The 20,682-nt window shown below is 33.7% G+C and overlaps 1 protein-coding gene across 1 annotated transcript in view; it reads right to left on the reverse strand.

The window, feature by feature from the left end:
- LOC120604618 (protein unc-13 homolog C) overlaps nt 1-15,855 on the reverse strand; it is a 348,907-nt gene extending 333,052 nt beyond the window's left edge. Inside the window, exon 1 of the mRNA XM_039865545.1 lies at nt 15,795-15,855. The gene's annotated coding sequence lies outside the window, so the exon portion shown is untranslated. The remainder of the gene's footprint in view (nt 1-15,794) is intronic.
- Between the last annotated feature and the right edge of the window lie 4,827 nt (nt 15,856-20,682).

The following is a 20,682-nucleotide window of genomic DNA, read 5'->3' on the forward strand; positions in this document are numbered from 1 at the left end:
AAAAAAACAAAACAAACAAAAAAGAAAAAAAAGAAAAAAAAAGCACCCTGTATAGGCTAGAATAGAGAAAATCAAAAAGAACAGTAGGAGTTCCAGAAGATGCAAAGTACTCAGGCAGCAAAGTTTAAGATAGTTTCGACCCATTAAAAATATAAAAGGAGAATGTATTAGTTTCCTATTGCTGCTATAACAGAACGCCACAAATTTAGTAGCTTAAAATAACACAAATTTATTAGCTTACATTTCTGGTCAGAGTCTTAAAATCAAGGTGCCAGAAGGTCTGTGTTCCTCCTGGTAGCTTTAGGGGAGAATCTATTTGCCTTTTCTCGCTTCTAGAGGCTGAAGCTGCCTGTAATCCTGATAATTAAGGATAATTTACCCATTTCAAGATCCTGAATTTAATCACATCTGCAAAGTTCATTTGCATGTAAGGTAACACATTCATAAGCTTCAGGGGATAGGATGTGGACATCTTTGTCGGGCCATTATTCTGTTAACCACAGAGAAAAAGAGAAAGAGAAGAAAATCCTGAAATATGGCATAACTTTACCTAGAGATCTCTTCTCTAACCTCTTTAGGGAACATAGGTTGAAAGGTTAAAATTAAACTCAGAGACCTTGGATCATTTAACATCTGATTTCTCTAGATCTTTCTATCATGCTTAACCTAGTTGAGTTTGAATAAGGGGTTATTTAAGGGACTATTTTAAAAACGTAGCTCTTTAAGAGATTAGAGTACTAATGAATTAAGTAGAAACTAAAAGTATGGTAACCAGAATCTAAACTAGTTTGCATTGGATGCAATGGAGGGAAGTGGGAGAAGGTTCTTGAGTCCAAAGACCCCAGGATACCTTTCTCGTTAATAGCCATGAATCTGTCTCTTTTTCTGGAAGTGATATCAAATGACAGAAGATGTAATAAGAGAAATTGATTTAAAAGCATGACTCTGGTTTTGACAAAAAGAACCTTCAACAAATAAATAGTGTAGGTGATAAAATATCAGGATGACTTTTAAAGGAAGAGAGGCTTTGAAATCTCCTTGCCAGGAGATCTTCCAGCATGAGACACAATAGGTCAAATGTTCTTTTTCTGACTACAAAGGCTGGCCCATCCAGGTGTTCTCTCTGAATGACTTTTGGTTTGTTGTTCCATGATTTCATAATTGCACAAGCCAAGGGAGTTGGGTCTCTAGATTCTACAATCACAGAGAATGTGCCCTACAGTAAACTAAACAGAGAAATGGATAAGTCTCTGCCTTTTTTATGAAATTCCCAAGGATTATATTCTAGTCACTTGCATGGGCTCATCTTAGCCCTTTTGGAGTTATAGGTTAATATTTACTAAGAGAAAAAGAATAATCTTGAATAGTAGGCACTGGTCATACACATACAGAGACTTATAAAAATTATATGACTCTTATCATATGGAATTTCCTAATGACTAGAGAGCAAGGCATCATGAAAATGAGAATTTTGGATTGCCAGCCTAAAATTTGTGCTTCAGAAAAATCACAAATTCTTCTATGATAAGACATGGAATTGCTTGGGAAAAGTCAAACTTCACATAGTCAACAAAAGGCCTACTGTCTCTAATATAAAACAAGACAAAAACACCAAATCAAAAGGAAAACAATTCTCAAGTTATATTGAGATATCTATTCCTACTGAAGTAAAACTGTAGTAGTGTTATTAATGTCCCAACTCAGTGAAATATTAAATTAATAAATACTTAAATCTCTCTGGCTAAAACCACTGGCCTCAGGAAGATTTATACTACTTTCAAACTGAGCATATGTGCCTGGCAGTAAGTCATGGTTTTATATCTAATGCCAGCCCAATAACTCTATTCTCTGTGCCCAAATTAGCCATTTTGTTTATTATTCAAATTATATAATGACCTTGTGATTAAATATAGATTAAAGAGTTATTTATGGCAATCCATTGAGTATGGACTGGCTGAGCAATTTAATTATCGGGCTATTCTGTTATCGACATTGGCTTTTCATAGTCCTTTAAACTACTGTCTCACAGTTTAATCTAAATGTGTAGCTATAAGGATTGTTTACATTACAAAGGATATTCACTGAGTGAACACTTAAGTTCTTATTAAAATATAGTTTGATTTTTAAAGTCTAAACTTACTATCAGAGATACACATGTTGAAGCATATTTGAAAACATGGAATGAATATTAATGGCCAGCTTGTAATGAACATCTATTTTCTATGTGCTATAAACACTGTGTGAAATGTTTACATATGTTAAGTCATCTAACACAGCAACAAAATGAGGTAGAAATTATAATTGTTTCCTTATACAGGTGAAAAAATTTTAGAGAAATTAGGCAACTTGTCCACGGTTATATGGCTGAATAGCTCTTTAGCTAGAATTTTATTCAATACATCAGAGTCTTAAATCAGATGTGAAGTTCATGAATTCTATTTCTAAATCAAAAAAAGAGGATGAATGACTCTAGATTTTCATAAGTTAGTCTTATAACACAAGTAAGTCTAGGATATCCTGTAGTGATCAATAACTTATTAAAGTCCCTATGATACAATGTGTCTCCTAATTGTTACTTAGCATAGGGAAGAAAGTAGTAGTTTGCATTGTTATGAGAGTTTAGCAACATCCTTTTTTCTTAATAATTCAATCTAAGTTTTTATACTCTATCTGTGCCATTTCCATCTAGATATCACTTCTGCAGAGTTAAATCTCAAATTTCTATACCAGTCCTAAACTTTCACCCTTGATCTAGTCCTTCACTCCTAGTGGTCTACCTAACATTTTTATTTGACTACCCATTTCATATTTTTCCAAGCTGAAGATTCTTAAAGCTGAAGTCATCCTTTATTCTGATAAAGTAGTTCCCTTGCTCTTTTTGTCAATAATAAACCAAGTCCTCAAATTCTTATTTCTAGTATATATTATATACAACTTTCACCTCAATCTTTATACAATCGTGATTTAATTTTTTTAACTCACTGTTCAAATCCCTTCCCTGCCTCCCAATTGCCTAAGACTGGTGTTTTCATCAAGGAAGGACAGGATATGCAGGAGATGTCATAATATATAAAGAGGAAGGTACGCATGGATCTTCCCTTGCCTTCACAAGATTCTGGTACTTTCTCTAGTACACAACTGCCATGATAGTAAACCAAAACATCCTTTGGGTATTTGCAGTTAGAAAAGTGTTCAGGAAACAAACAAAAATTCCAGGCTTCTTAGCTGATGTCCAAGGCCCTTCCCAATGTAGCAATGGCCTATCTTCACAATCCTCATGTCCCAATAATACCCCTCATGAATCTTATTCATCTACCAAAATCAAACACTAATTCCCATGTCAAAGTTATTGTTTATGCCACAAATAAGGCCTTAAATACCAAGAGATCATTAATGTGCATTTGGCCACAAGGCCACCTGGTTTTTCTTTCCTGTTTCCCATGTTCCATTATAATACACATGACTATCTTATCCTCTCAACTATCTTTTCAGCTAAATGCAACATGTACAATGAGAGAGATGGCCTCACGCTTCTGCATCCTCTAATGAAAAATGGTCCAAAGGATGAACAATGCTTTTGCATTTGCTGTACCCTCAATAAATGTGTTGACTTGACCTTGAATGAAACTGTATAGTCCTCTTGCTAAGTTTTTCCTCTCTATTCAAATCCACTGATATTTATATTGTGTCAGATTTTTACTATGTTTATTCTGCCTTGCCCAGTGGTCTCAAGAGAATTTGAATGCTACAGAAATTTGAAAATCGTGATATCAGCTTGTTTACTAGACAGTTCAATTACAGTCTGCACAATAGTGAGCATGAAATAGCTGAAGTATAATAAGACACATTTCAATTAGGGTGCCGTTTAATGGTGTGATGCAGAAAGTATCACATTTCTAAGCACGGTAAGATCTGTTTTCAGCTTTGACTCCAAGAATTTGGCCTTTTCTGTGAAAAATAGTGAAATAAAGCCCCACCATACAATATAGAAAGGAAAAGATTCATCTTAGTTGAGATGATAAAGCTAATACACAGCTAATAAAAGTAGAAAACTATACATTAATACACTGAAAGGGAAGCAGTTGTATCTGCCATGTCCTCAAACATCAACGTTTTTCGAAAAGGGAGACAGCCTTGCTAAGTTCTACTTGCTGTGGCTCCCTCAAAGGGGCAATGAAACAGAGTTCTGTTCTGCCCAGTTTTCTCCTCTCTCTCAATTCAGGTTCCTCTCTTCCCTATTCCTTTGTCTTTCTTGAAAGATGGCCCTTGTATTTTCAAGGGGCAAACAATCATGTCTAATGAAACATACCAAATAGGGGACTGAAGTAGGGAATTACTTTTCCAAGCTCGAATTCATGTATTTTCTCAGGCAGAAGCCCAGACTAATAGAGCTACATAGAATATATTGCCTAATTTAATTCTGAGTGCTTCTAGTGAGCTAAACATGTGTCATTGGTATGCTGAACTTCTCACAGAAAACTTTAGTGGCCAACTGTGGCAGTGAGTCCCTCAGATCCCCTAGGGTAACCAGCTAATCCTGGTTTGCTCAGGACTTCCCATTTTTAGCACTGAAAGTCCTGTGGTATGCAAAACTACTTAGTCCCAGGAAATCCTATCTCTGGCCATCAGAAGCAAAGTTTTACTTTTTCTATAATGTATTATAAAACTATCATTTTTGTGTGTGCTAGGTGAAAAAGTTGAGATGTACTAAATGATCTTGTGAGCTAATTGTTTAGATTATATTCTGCATTTTTCAATTAAGGCATATGACTCACAAGTTAAATAACTTGTCCAAGCTCATTCAGCAAAAAATGGTGGAGTTAAGACTTAAAACTAGGCCTTCTAATTTCAAATTCTGTGTTTTTACCATTTTACCACGTTATTGTCTGTCTTTTGCTCAGAAATGATACAGAATTTCCTCTCCTTGGGTCCCATATACCTTTTTTTCCTCCTTAAAAGTTATTTATACAACCAGAGTGACTGTGTATGGATAGTTTAAAGCACATATACACACAGTAACCAGAATTCCTTCTCCCTGATGCTCAGGTCTTACTGCTGAGTCTGAGCTATCATGCCAAGCTCTTTGTGTCTTTATAATAACACTTCTCACAGAAATTCCACTGTCTTTCCCTGAATACTGCTGCCCATTGATTTCATTATACTAACCAAGTCTTCCATCAAATATATCTGTCTGAACCTCAAATGCGAGTAATGTCCAAGTCTTCTCCATCTGTATAAATCAATGGAGGCAAATGTATACACTGAAAAGAGTTTTCAGAGATTTCATCACGTTGGTCAAATCTGAGTCTCGTCTTTGACCCAGATAGGATACTCTGTTGCATGCAACCATGGTTTCATTCACTCCTGATCTATAACTTTGGTATTTCTTATACTTGGTAAAAATAAATGCATCTCATCATTAATCTCGGGGAATTTTCTAAAACATGAGATTCTGTAGTCGTCACTCTGGAACAACTATTTCAAGTATTTTTCCTGAAGGCATCTTTATATGTAAAGATTATGTGGCAGACAGTGTCACCTTGTGTGAAAAGATTTATACTCAGGTCATTCTGAGCAGTGATGTCTTCTGCCAATCCCTTCCTTTGGCCTTTCCTACCTGGGACCTTAGCGTCTAAACATCAAGATAATGAGCAGGAATTACGCTGATGTTTATCATGGTTGATAGAGTTACATAAAAATACTCAAAGCCAAAGAGATATCTGCTATGCCTGAATGCACTTGCTTCTAAAGACTAATGTCTTTAAAAATTAAGTTTCTTGCACTTTTGGCAGACAAATCTGCTCTGGTTAATGAAAACTATATATAATACTGTGAAAATAAATTCATAGCTTCTTCCCTCTCATTGTCCTCATCCAGTTTTTGTTCAGCTACTATGTTCCCAGAATATGAGTTATTTTCACAAAATGCAGGTATTCAAAGTTATAGATATATTATTATTTAAAAGATTAATATATCTAATATCTTTAATCAGGCATTTGAAATTTCAACTTACCTGTCCAAACACATTTTCTATTTCTCTCCTTCATATACTCTAACCATTATTATTCAATATATTTTCTTGCCCATGAGGCCATGATGCTATTCAAGTTTTTGTACTGCTTCCTCTGCCTTTCCTTTTTATATTCACATGTCAAAATTCTAACAAAACTTCGAATCCCAATTAAATACCATCATCTTCATAAAGTCTATCCTGATAACTTCAAACCAAAAATATTTTACTTTCTGAAAATTTCTGAGCACTATCTTCTGGAAAGTAAATCATCAATTTTATTGCAGCTGAGGTAATTGAGTAAGTACCAAAAATGAGATTCTGATATTTTCATGGCAACCGATATTTTTAATTACAAGTAATAAAAATATATTGTAAGTGAAGGTGACTACATGAAATAACATTCTATTTTCTTCAAATTATTAGAAATACATTAATTTTGGACAGTATTTAATTGTAGGTATACGTGATTACGGTAGATCATAAAGATGGTCTAAGTTCCCTCTTCCCATAAAGAGGCAGGGTCTACTTCTATGTCTTTAGAATCTGGACTAGATTTATAACTTGTTTTGGACAATAAAATGTTGCAGAAATGATGGCCGTCAATTACAACCTAGGTTTCAAGTGGGTTTATAGACATTCTCTTGTTTCCTGACAATCCTGTCACTGCCTCATGAATAAGTTTGGTCTGGCCAGCTGGATGATGGATGAGTGACATTGTCGAATTCCCTGACAATTGCCCTGACAATAGCCAGACATCCATAAACACGTGAGAACTAGTCCCTGTCCAGTTGACTATAAATGCATTAATGAATGCAGACAAGATCAGTGGATTGTTTTTAAGCCACTGAGTTTTAGGTTGTTATATTCCATAGCAAGATCTATTTGATAGTGATTATATTAGGATAAGATATAATGTTAGGATAGTCTACAATATTATCTTAAGATTGAAAAAGGCATTAAAGAATCAAGCATCTGATATTTAAATTTCCTTTGCAACATTTCTAACAAGCAATCGTCCAAGTTATTTAAATATCTCTAAAAATGGGCAACTTAGTTTTATAAAGACAGCTCTTATTGTTAGAAATTTCTCCTCATACAGCACAGAAATCTGCCTGCCCATGACTCCTCCAAGGAACCATGTTCTGCTCTCTAGGAAGCTCGAGACAGTTTCTTTTCCACATCTAACCTTTTAAATATTTGAAGACTTTGAACATAGTCTCACCTGAGAGTTCTCTTTTCCAAATTCAGCATCCTGGTTCTTTGGTGGTTTTTTTTTTTTTTTCCATGGGTATGATTTGAGACCACTTTTCAACCTGATTGTTTGATCTACATGCTTTCTCTTTTGTCTATACCTATTCAAGTATTGTACCCTGAACTGAGCACAGCACTCCTGAGAAGCGGGGGAGCTTTGCAAGCAAACTTTCCATCCCTACTCCCCATATGGTACTTCTCTCAATGCACTCTAGGTCCACAGCACTAGCACCACAGTCTTAACTTAATTTGCTGCTAAAACTCAATGAATGCTTAACATTTTTTCACTCATTGACATTAAACTGTTTTTCCTCTCTTCTATAGAGTGTAAGACCTCCTTTTATCTCTAATTGTGATAATTAGGGCTGTTCAGAAACATTCAAGTTCTAGTCTTCTTTTAGACACATAAAGGGATAGCGCTTCAACTCTCCTTTTAAACCTAGTTATTGCCACGTGATTGCTTTGTCCCATGTAATACGAAGGGAAGAGAGATGCATCACATCTATGTGGAAGTTTTAAGAGTTAGAGCCCAGTTTGCCACATCCTAATTTCCCTGCCATGAAATCATGAAAGTATGTGTTGAGATAAATCTCTGCCAGCCTGGTTCCCTGAGCAACTATGAAGAACAAAGTACATCTTCCTCCCGTATATCTACATGCACTGAAAATATTGTATGGGTGAGAAATAAACCTTCATTTGATTAACATACAGAGATTTGGTAGTTGTCTGTTACTACACCATTACTTATCCTAATACACTATTTATACTTTATCTTGCTAGATCAGGTCATTGTTGTATGCTAAGATCTTTTGGAAAGTAATTCTATCATTTAACACACTAGTTATTATGCCCAGCCTTATATATATCCTTGAAGCCTACAATCGGATCTTTTATATTTCCATCTAATTCAATTAAAATAATCTGTCCATAGGCAATTCCTAAAGCACTCCACTAAGGGCCTCCCCAGTACAAACCATTCATGAATTATCACACTTTGGGTCCAGTTATTCAAGTCATTATTAATCCATTTAGGCAATATATTTTTTCAAGAAGGTATTCTGAAAATTCTTAGCAAATGCCTTTCTGGAATCTAGATAGAAATATATTTACAACATTTATTTGATATACCTACTTAGAAACCTTGTCAATCTAATACATGATGAAATATTAAGTTTAAAATATGTAATTACAAATAATTGATCCAGAAAGAAGCATTGTTTATTTGAAAATTACATCAATTTGGCATAATAGTGAAACAGTCAAGCCCTGGAATCAGGTAGACTTAGTTCAAATCTCAGCTGTGTGACCTTGATTATGCTTAATATCTCTAAGCCTGTTACCTTATCTGAAGAATAAAATAATTATAACATCTACATCAAAAAGTTGTGATGAGTATTAGAGTAGATAATATATTAGTGCTTAGATGTGGTCTGTTATGGTGACAATTCAAAAAGCATTGTTATATCAAAAAAAATTTGAATTTGAGAAACTAAACCTATTTTTTAAATAGCATTTAAAATGTTTCCTTATATTTACCCTGTAATATTTCATACTGTTTCTAAATGCTAAGAAAAACTAAAAACCGAGAAATATCTTAACCTGTTAGTCTTCAATTTAGAATTGGTCGTATCTCAGAATTATAGTATAGTTTTGACAGCAAGATGTTTAATATTTAAGAAAGTATCATGGATTAAGCAAAGTTGTTACTTTAAATATTCCAGACCACTGCAATAAAATGAGTATCACAATAAAGTGAGTCTCACAATAATGTGAGTTGTAATCTTTCTTCTGGTGGAGGGTCTTGCCTTTGATTTGTAAAAAACACATCTGTGAAGCACAATAGAGCAAAGTATGTCTGTAATTACAAAGTTATAAAAACATGCTTTTTTTTAGGTGATTATTTTATTGTACTATCGAACTACTCTATGTCTGCCTATAAGAGGAAACCTATATTATCCACCTTCATGGAACATAGTATTTATTAAAAAATACTTAAAAACACTTAATATATGCTTTATTGAGAAATACGATGATCAAGCTCAGTGCTCCTCTTCTAAGATGTTTTATATATGTTAGATGTACTCAATAGCTGCATCAATTACATTTTGGAAATAACCAGTAGGCTTAGGAACCATGAAATTCATTAAAATTGTCATCTTATCTAGTAGGGTTATTTTCAATATTTTTGACTAATAACTGGTAATTTTCTAACAAGTGATTATTCTGCTCAGTGTAAGAGATGACATTTTCCATAGTTACTGCACTGGCTTTGTTTTAAGACTAACTGCTCAAATTCTGTCTTCACAAAGGATGTATTGGTGATGTTAATTTGCTTTCCTCAAACACACAAAATATCTGGAAGGCATTACAAGATTAAACTCGATTCTGTGTGGTGTATTCCTAAAGATTGATTTTCTAATAAATGTAAGCCACGCTGGAGACTGAGAGGTCATGATTAAAGACCTGTTTTAAAGAACCAAAAATGGATAGTAATATGCAAATGTTCAACAAGAATACTGAACACAGAAAAGTCTTAGAAAAACGTGCTTCTACTTCTGCATAGCATATTTTTTCCTCCAACAAATATGCTCTCCTCAGGTTTCTTATCTAGGAATTTTATTTTTCTGAGGCTGTAAGATCCCCTATAGATGCTACATTAATTAGGTGGGTCCTCCTGTGATGCTGAGTTAGAAGAAAGCATGACAAGCACTGGTTTTGAGTTTTATTTTTATTTTCGCTTTTGTTTTGAGGTGGATCCTGGAGCAGGGAAATAAATCTTGAATGGGAGTCATGAGGGTGAGGAGGCAGAGGCTGTGCCTCTCCTAAATGAGAAAAGATTTGGCCTCAGGGGCTGGGTGTATAATATAACTCCTACCACTAAAACACTAATCTTTGGAAAGTGCACAATTTGGGATTTCTTTAAAGTATGCCTCAAGTACTAAGAGGTGGAGTTAGTGCTCTCAGAAGCCAGGGAAAGGCAGACTTTTTTTTGGGTGTGTTTTGATTAGCAATCACTAAAAAGAAAAGCAGGCCCTTTTTAAGGAGCCAACCGGTGCTGTGTTTTGCAACAATTATGGAAGACTCCAGTGTTAGGAACCAGCTAAAGGAAAGTTTTCAGCATTGGTGGCTGTGGTTTCCTTCCCTGAAATGAAGATATCTGCATCCTGGCTTGCTATGGGCAAGGGGTCATATGCACGCTCTGGATCTAAAACGTAAACGTAGCATCCTTAAAACAAAAGAGTGGCCTTTATGCAATGAGTAAAATTTTGGGTTTCTCTCGCCTGCAACCCAAGTAAGGAAGACCAACTCTTTAAAGAATTTAAATAGTTTAAAATCAAGTTGAAGGATACAAATCTTGAGATTTCTGCAACTTAAATTCATATGTACCATCGAAATGACACAAACAAGTGGGACCACAAAAAGTGGTGCTAATACCTTCCCCTTGTACAAAGAAAGAGAATTATAACAAATCAAGAAGGATATTCAAAGTCATGTAGAAAAATCCCTATTTCATATTGAAGAAATGAGGAGTCATTAAACACATTTAAATAGAAGAGTACTGTGCCTTAAAGAGATTAATCTTTAACAGTATTCAGATTGGACTTAATGTGGAAGAAGGAATGGATGAAGGAAGATCAGTTTGCAATTTCCTAGATAAAAGACATGAATAAAAATAAGTTGAAAAGTTATGAGTGTAATGACTAAATTGCTATACGGTAATAAATTATGAATGTAGATCCTGTTTGCATCTGATAACCTTTATAATAATTAACAATCCTTAACCCTAATTCACTTTTACCTGAATCTATAGTGACCTTTTTTGTACCAAATCCCCTGGAAAGAAAGAAACTCTTCCATAAAAAACTGAAAAGTCAAAGAAAGACAAAGCTTCCCTTTTTCTCCAAAGAGTAACCTGTTATTGTGAGTGAAGCAAACTGTTAATATGCAGGCTGTCATGTTCTTAATACTTGACACACTTATTTAAGAATGTAAGGATGTTTGCGTAGGATAAACCACTGACCCAAGGAAGGTATTACAGCAGTGGAAACAGCCATTGCCTATGCTTAGGAGAATCTCTGACCCTTTCTTTGAGAAATAAGGAAGTTACCTGAGGGGATGGAGAAGAATCTAATTTATGGACAAGACTGGAAAACAATAAAATAAAATGTTCTCAGTTTCCAGAGAGAAGATTGATGCTATGAGAAAAGATGGGTTGAGAGCTTCTGGAGAGTAAGACTGATCTTAGCTTCTATGTTAAATGGTTAATTTTAGGCCCTGCCGAAACATGGAGACCGACTAGCGCGGCGAAGAGGGCATGAGGACAGCATGTAACCTCCTAAACTTTATAGAGAAATATAAAAACAATGTCAAAACTATGAGAGAGATATCAAGAGTATCTTAATCCAGCTATATCTATTTATTGTGCAACCTATGTCAGGTTTTACAACAGAAAAAACAATCATATTTTAATCAAGGTAAATTTTATTTTTAAAAAGCAATTGTTCATAACTTTGGCTGATAATTGATTTGTTTACCTCCGTTAAGTTTTTTGTCCATGGCAATAACTGAACCTTGGAATTCACAGTAAATATTATTTGTGTGTGTGTGTGTGTGTGTGTGTGTGTGTGTGTGTGTGTATACATATATATATGTATGTATTAATTGTGAGATTTGAAAATGAGATCAAAACAGAAACTTTTTCTATTTGGCAATCTTCCAGTGTTCTGCCCTTCAACAGGATCTCCACATTTTTTTCTTTCTCTATTCTTATTTTTCTCAACCTCACCTCTTTCCTGACAAGCTTCAATCATCCTATTAGTGGTTAGAAAGCAATCATCAGATTCCTGGGGATAAGAAAACAGCTATAACCTAGTTCAGAACCAAGGACAGGGGATAACCCGTTCCTCATATAGTTCTATAAGAACAATCCTGCAGAGAACTTGAATCACCAGAGAAGAAAGGGAACAAAGAAGATGAGTATCACTTTTCCCAAATTATCTTTTCCTAATCCCCACCACTGTTTTATCGATTTTCCTGAATTTAGGTGCCGACAAGGCTGGTACTAGAAAGAAAAAAATACAGAATACTTAAAATGCTCCTTAGCATGCAACCAATGGAACTTTGACTACAAATGTCCAGGGAAGGGTGAACTTACATGATATGCAATCAAAGCAGAGAAGAAGTATCATTCTAATTTCAAAAAGTGATTTATATTTGGATAAGGTACTTGTATGACTTCATTCACTATTTATTCAAGTAATTTTATCAAATTGACTTATCAGATGCTGAGTAAACACAGGCATGTATCATTCAGATGTCCCTCAGAGAAAATCTCCTTAAAAGAATGTAGCTGGATGACAGCCTTCAGCTACCACATCACATGGTCATTAATCCCATGGCCACAGTCCTCAAGCTTCTCCCAATGAATGAACATGGTGGAGGTAATAAAAATGACCATTTATGCTTAATCTCTAACAGGAGATCTTTTTTCTAGGACTCCCCAGTGGTCTAACACTTTCTTGTAGCCTCATTTTCATCAGTTTAAAGTTTTTCACACCCAGTCCTTCCTTCCTTCCTTCCTTCCCCTTTTCCTCACAGATGTCAGACTCATATCATGGTCCAAAGTCTCTTCTTGCCGACTCCTGCTGTCTCTCCACTTTATCTGTGAGATGTTTCCTCCAAAAAAAGCTCTTGTGCTTCTCTAATATTTTAGTGTGTGCTTCTAGTAGGACTCTTAGCTTACATATATGACAAAAGTTACCAAACTCCTGTAAAACCAGGAGGAAGTGTAAAATGTTAAATTTAATGATTTCACTTAAATAAACATCCTTATAGCCTTCTCTTTCTCTCTCCCCGCCCTTCCCTCTCTCCCCCACTCTCGCGTGCTCTCTCTCTCTCCTCTCTCTCCTCTCTCTCCTCTCCTCTCTCTCTCTCTCTTCCCCGCTTCCTCCCTCCCTCTCTTTTGGTCATCTTTTTTCTCTACATCTCACAATTCCTTTTCCAGAGCTGGTCTAAATTTATTGTGACAGATGGAATAGAATGAACTTTGGCATGTCTTTCCTAGCAACATTTACAAGAAATGTACAGAGAGATGAGCAGAAATCAGAGAGCAACATTGTTAACTCCATTATCTTGTTTCAGTGTGTATGGACTTTTTCATTGACACTTGAGAAAGGGGAGAGAATGACAAATGTGGTTTGGCTCTGAACTGATTAGGGACGTTGAAGGTAGAGGAGTGAAGGTTGTAGTAACATTGTCATGAAGAAGCAATAACATCCTATTTTGAAAGTCTGCTCCAGTCTCAGTTTTCCAGGATGACAGAAGTTATAATACTTACAATTATAGTAATATTCCATTTTATTGAAAAATAATTTTAAAATATGTATAGAAAAGTGAAACAAGAAAATCTTTCTGAAAAAGGTTGTGATTGAAATCTTTACTTCAATGTATCTTTTGAGATTTTTCAAGAGGCAATAAGCATTCATATAATGGCATATTCTCTTAATGACTGAAAATGATCACCCCTTTCCAATACCATCATAATTCCTAAATCTTTGAAATAGACAGTTTCTGGGAAAATAATGTGGAAAGGATTTATTCAAAATGCAAAGACGACCTATTTTAGCAAGACATTGACACAGCGTGCACTTAACAAAAACATGGGAGTAGATTAATTCTGTTGCTTTGACAATAATACAAGTCCATATTCAGATTTGAGTTAGGGAAGCAAATTGTTAGGAAGTGATGGATGCCATGGGCAAGGAGGAGTTGCAGTAACTTAAAGGTCATAAACTCAGATAAGCTTCCAAGATCATGCCACACATTTTTTCAAAATTAAATTGGAATTTAACTTAATTATTTTCTAAGATAACTCGACAAAATAAATGAAAAGCTATAATTTTCGAATAAATTTAAAGAGACCGTGTGTATAGGGTAAGGATGAGAAAGTAATCTATTTGTTATCTGAATTTTCTATGGATAATCTAGATCAATCTTTTACCACAGCTGGTTTTCATAACATATTTAAATCACTGTGACATTACAATTGGAATGTAATTCTTCACATATTTATTTTTAGGATATTAAAAAGTTTATCGACATAACATCTTAATTACCTTTATTCAGGAAAAATAAAAATAAAAATGGCATATGTCATTTTTAGGAGCTTTAAATTTGAAATTTTACATGTTTAATTTAAAATAAGTAACATAGATGTATTTAACAAGACTCATTTTTGAAGAATGAAAGTAGTGTAAAACATAACTGAAACTATATTTGCCTTAAAAAACCCCAAAAACATGCATCTGAATTTTGCTTCTATTTATATTATACACAAACATGCTAAAATGTCAATAATTATAAGACAGTTAATTTTTCTGTTTATACTTTGCATAAGCTTTGGTCAACATATACTTTAAAAAATCTATTATATATTTGCTCCAGTATCATTTACAGTAATGATATCTAGAAATACTCTTGAAAAATCAATTAATAAAAAATAAACACATGAACATTATTTAATAATGATGTATTTAAAAATATTTACATCACTTAGAAATAATGAAGTGGAAAGTTTTCTAGGATATGTTGTTAGACGATGGAAAAGAGAAAAGGAAAAATGAAACCATAAGTTGCACATCTGATACGCCACAGTGATTAAGATCATGGACTCTGCAACTAGACTAACTGGGCTTGAATACTGATTTTGTCACTTGCTAGCTGTATGAAGGGAAAGTTAAACTAATTTATACATAGGTTTCCTCATTTGTAAAATGGAAGTCGAAATAGTACTTACCTCATAGGGCCATTGTGATGAAATTAGTCATTATACATGACACAATTGTAACAGTACTTGCTACAAAGTCAGCACTAAATTAGTGCTTGCTTATTTACATATAAAATAGCCTAATTTATGTTAAGTGCACAAAGCTACTATTTTATATTAACATAGATATGTATGCAAGCACCCAGAAAAAGGCCTATAGACATACATGTCAAATTGATACTAATATAACTGTAGGCATTAAAGATGATCCTCTGCTTTGAGTATTTTACATAAAAACATAATTCATACATTATTTTTTGAGATTAAATTTTAAATACTTTTATCCATCCATTAAATGAAACTATAAAAAAACCCTGGAGATTACATTAACTTATTAAAACAGAAAAAATCTTTAAATACATATCATTAAATACAAACAAGCAGATCAAAAGATAGTATTAACTATTTAAATATAAACCCATTTATGTAAAATGTGTTGGCATTTATATACGGAATAATAATAATGGCTAATCTGGTTAAGTGATTTCGACTTCTTTATATATAGATACATGTTCACATAACTATACATATATACATCTATATATTATTTTTTAAAACACTATAAGATCTACTTTACTGTAAAGGAAAAAGCAGCAGTGAAGCTAGCTAGTTATAGCATCATGCAACATCTTGCATTCAAAATACATATGTTGAGAGCACAGCTAAATACCATCAAGGAATGAATTAGATTATGAATGTACTTACCCACCAAATGCCTGAAGTGCAGAGAATTTGGAAGCATCTAAATCATTGCCACTTACTATTCGAGCCTTAAATAAAAAATGAGAAAAAACAAAACAAAACAAACAAACTTTTAGCATACCATAGCTGTGTAGAAAGGAATTTGGGACATGGGTCAACTGCACTAAACACATAACACCTAATATGACAAATGCTAAGCAGGGTCAGCTCCAAGTCAAAGCTATTGTGTTGTGAGTAGAAGTTTTAAAATTAGCTGTCGGTATTTAAACAAAAACACTGGAAGAGTCCAGGAAAATATATCACATTTCAAATACTATTTGCCCTTAAAACTTGATATGTGCAGTGAAGATCATGAATAGTCAAGGAGATCATGATTAGCCAGACTTAGGAACAGATGCAGAGTTTGACAGTAGCAGACCCCTAGGTTGGCAAGTGTAAGCTAAAGTAAGCGCAGCTGGCAGGGTGTAACCTCTTCATAAATGCAACATATTGGGGGCACACTTAAAGGACAACCAAAGAATGGAAAGCTGGGATAACATGCACATTTCACAACTGAAACAGAGGAACCAAAACAGGTCTGTCACAAACAAACATATACAAAAGACAAGGTCCCTCAGGAGGGAAGAAAATGTATGATTTAAAACCTTTTCATCCACAGAACTGCTATCTGAAAAAGAATCAGGAAAAGAAGGGATAAATGTTAGATGGAATACTTTTCAAGAAATCATTTAAACATATACATGAACAAAGTGTTACTGTTACATTATTTTAAACCATAAGGGAACAGAATTTCAAGGCTGCATTCCAAGGGAAGAGGATTAGTTGGTCATCATAATTTAAAAGAGCCAAAAAATGTGCCAGAATGCTTGAAAAGTAGCAAATGGTGACTACAGGATTTAATGAAAGACAATGTGTCATACAAAGAACACAGTTGAAGAATCAGAAGTAGTAGGCTCCAGCTGAGGCTTGCCCACATACTAAGCACATGGGGAAACCACCAAATTTTCTAGTCCAGACCTAACTCTTAAATAAGGTCTCTAACACTTTGCCCATTTGCCTCCAAATATTGTTAAGAGGATCAATTTAGATCAATATATGTAAAAGTAAACCTCAGATGACTATATAAACTAAACATGTTTTATTAAGGAATTATTTATTTATGCTTCTCATATCATAAAACTTAAGAGCTGTAAGACTTCATTTTGCAAATAAGAAAACTGATGCCTGAATGGGTTAAGCGATTTATGATCACAAAAGTAGTAAATGGCAGAAGTGGGATACAAATCCAGCGCTCCTGATCTCTCATATGCTGCCCTTTAGATACACTTTCAGATGAGTTGATCAAAACAGAGAGAGGTGGCTAGTGTACAGATCTCCAGTGCAATTTATGATGAATCATAGGGTCAATATTTCTCAGTTTTAGTTGCTCATGGGACCAATTAGATGAACAATGGACTAATAATTTTTTTTAAACTCAAATCTAAATCTGCCAGGGTCATCACAGCTTGGTCTATCTTCACCTTACATATCACTATCGTTCTTAAACTTATTAATTCAGCTTTGCTTATTCACATAAAGCTAAAGGGACTTCTCTATGAGTACAAGTTGACAGAAAGCTAGAGCTGGAGTGACCTTGGGATTCATGTCATCCAAACACCTCACTTTTATAGATTAGCCCCAGAGAGATAAAGATTTGTCATGTAGGTCATGTAACTCAGTGATGACCTTTATTAATGGAAATTTAAAATGTATTTAAGTATAATTTAAGTATGGATTAATTGCTATAACTAAATATTTAAGAGCTATATCTCAGAGTTATTTTTTTTTTACTATAAATCAGAGTAAAGCAAAATATAAATAAAAGATCAATCTCATTTAGGGCCCAAAATATTTTTAAATACTAAATAAAATGTAGAAAATAAAATGCAGCATTATATCAGAAGAATATATCATATCCATAAATCTTTTATCATAAGCATGATTTAAAAATTGTGGAATAACTAATTTAATATATCAACTGGTCAGAAAATAGGCATCTGCATTTCATTAGGTTCCAAAAAGTCACCTGATACAAATTAAAAATCTATTTTCTAAAACAGGAAAATTTATTCCAATTTTAAAGTTTAATATGTTAAAATCTTTCAGAGTCATCAACTTTAGTGTGAAATATTAGGGCATGCCTATTATCACTAAAAGAAAAAAAATTGCCCACTACCACAAATTTAACTTATTTCTAGAAATTCTGACCAATATATTAAAACATATAATATTAAAAAAACAACATAAGTGTTAGAAGGCAAGATACGAAGTTGCTTTCAAGAATTAGAATTTTAAACCCAGAAAATCAAAAAACATCACCTGGAAAACTGTTAGGGCAAATAGTTATCGAAGAGAATATATATAACCAACACATGAACAAAATAATAATAGTAAGTTATTTCCCACGTACTTACTACCACTAACTTGGAAAACAATGACATGAGATCTGATTTCGAATATTCAATACTTGGTATTGCCTGTCTGCCATGTATAACTGGCTTCTATATCAACCATCCCACTGAATAAGGTAATCCTAACAAAGCCATCTATTTTCCAGCTGCCAAATCTGACCACACATTTCAAGTTTTTCATTGATTCATTCAATATTTTATTTATTCATTGAAAACAGATTTTTAATTATCAACAATTCCTTTTTGTTCACTTCTACTCCTTTCTTGTCCATTTGCTGTCTTTTCCCCTTTGAAACCTTTCTAAAGTACAGATACCATCACATCTCTTCTCTTTTTAAATCCACCAATGTTACCCAATACCCACATGAGAGAACATGAGATTCACATCTATTGCAGGTTCATAGCTCAGTCCTCATTCACACCCCACACTTTGGCCACAATTAAGTTCTTGCCTTTTCATCATTATGCCATGATCTTTGATACCTGTGTGCCTTTAGATTTTCAGTGTTCTTTCCCTAAAACAAATGTTCCCCTTCTTCATCTAGCTAACTGCCTGTCAGCCTCCAAAACTCAGCTGAAGCATAATTTCTCTTTCTGGAAATATGTCACTTATCAGAGATTTCTGTCCTGTGTACATGAGCACTGTACACTGTGCATTCCTCTTGGCTAATCCTTATCCTTTGCCAGTTTCTTTATTGCAATCTTCTTAGATAGAAGCTCCTTGATAATTTTTTAACCTTTTCTCAGCTCCTACTATACTGAAATACAGAGGACCAATAAACATTTGAACACTGAATGAACAACTTTAAATGAGCTACATCACTTTATAAAAGTATCTAAAACTCTGAATAAAGAAAATTTGTTTCACCTTTCTGTATAGGGCAGATAAACTTTTCTAACACATTTATAAATTTAACAGTTAAAATCCTAATGGCAACTTGTTGTAATTTGAAATTATCCTAATTTCAAGCATAACTGAATTAACAAGTGAAATCATCTAAGACTTTAAAAATTAGAATAAGAGAATGTACACCAATATTAAAAATCTATGAAAGCTAAAAACATCATGATACTGGCAAAATAATAGTTTAAAAGATGAGTGAAACAAAATATACCTAAGTAATAAATGCTTATACTTAATTCAATATATAAAATGGATACATTGAACAATATGAAAGGACATATTATTAAAAACAGAGAAACACTCAAGTGATGCTTAGACCACAGTCTAAGTATCTGTAATATTTGTATCCTCATATCCCATGAAGTTCCAGATGTATTAAATAATTAGTTATAAAATAAAGTAAAAATAGAAAAAATATTTATTAATGCTATGGAATGAGACGAATGTTTAAACTTAGAGGTAAAAAAAATACAAGTAAAAGTTTGATAAATTTTTTGTGTCCATTTAGTATTTTTGTATATAAAAACAATTAAAAAGAAAATAAAATATATTTGCTGAAAACATTACTTAATATGTTCAGTGTATAAAAAGAACTTATACCTATAAAAATGACCCTAATTCCCCAATAAATAAATGCTCAAGAATGTAACTAAATGATTCACAAATTAGAATGCAACAATGATAAATAAGCATGAAAAATGATCTAACTTATTAAAATTATGCCTAATCACAACCATAAAGTTAGCAAAGATTGGATAATATTAAAATGATATTACAAGTAATTCCCGAGGCTATCAATGGTGTCATAGGTCAGACACCATGATGTGTGGTTGATAGAAGTAAAAATTGTAATAATTTCAGAAACTTTTAGTGATGTCTAGCAACAGACTTTATTTTGAGGAGGAAATTCTGTTATTGAAATTTCTAGGCATGCTAAGGAAATTATTTTTGTTATGGATTGAATTGTGTCCTCCAAAATTCATATGTTGAGGGACTAACACCCTGTACCTCAGAATGCAGCCTTCGTTGGAAATAGTTTTTGTAGATATAGTTAGATAAGATGAGGTCATACAGGAGTAGTGTTGTCCCTAGTCTAATAAGACTGCTGTCCTTACAAAGAGGAGGCAGGCACACACAAGAAAATCATCATGTAATGATTGGAGTCAGGCTGCCAGGAGACAGAAGAGAGGCCTGGACAGATCCTCCCCTAACATTTTCAGAGGTAGCACTGCTCTGTTGATGCGCCTTGATCTCAGACTTCTGGCTTCTGGAACTGTGAGACAATAAATTTATGTTGTTCTAGGTCACTCAGTTTGTGGTATTACTTTATTACATCAGTGCTGACAAACTAATATATTTTAAATACTATAAATCCATGGGTAAAGATCTGCATTGTTTTATTATTTAAATAAAAAAATGAAAAAAGACATACATGATCAAGTATAGAAGTATGGGTTGAAAATTATGTTCTATAACCTATGAATCTGCAACCATTAAATGGATTTTAAAAGACTATATAAAATGTAAAAAATGTTTA

The sequence above is a fragment of the Pteropus medius genome, unplaced genomic scaffold (genome assembly GCF_902729225.1).
Source record: "Pteropus medius unplaced genomic scaffold, Ma_sr-lr_union100, whole genome shotgun sequence".
In the NCBI taxonomy this organism is placed as follows: Eukaryota; Metazoa; Chordata; class Mammalia; order Chiroptera; family Pteropodidae; genus Pteropus; species Pteropus medius.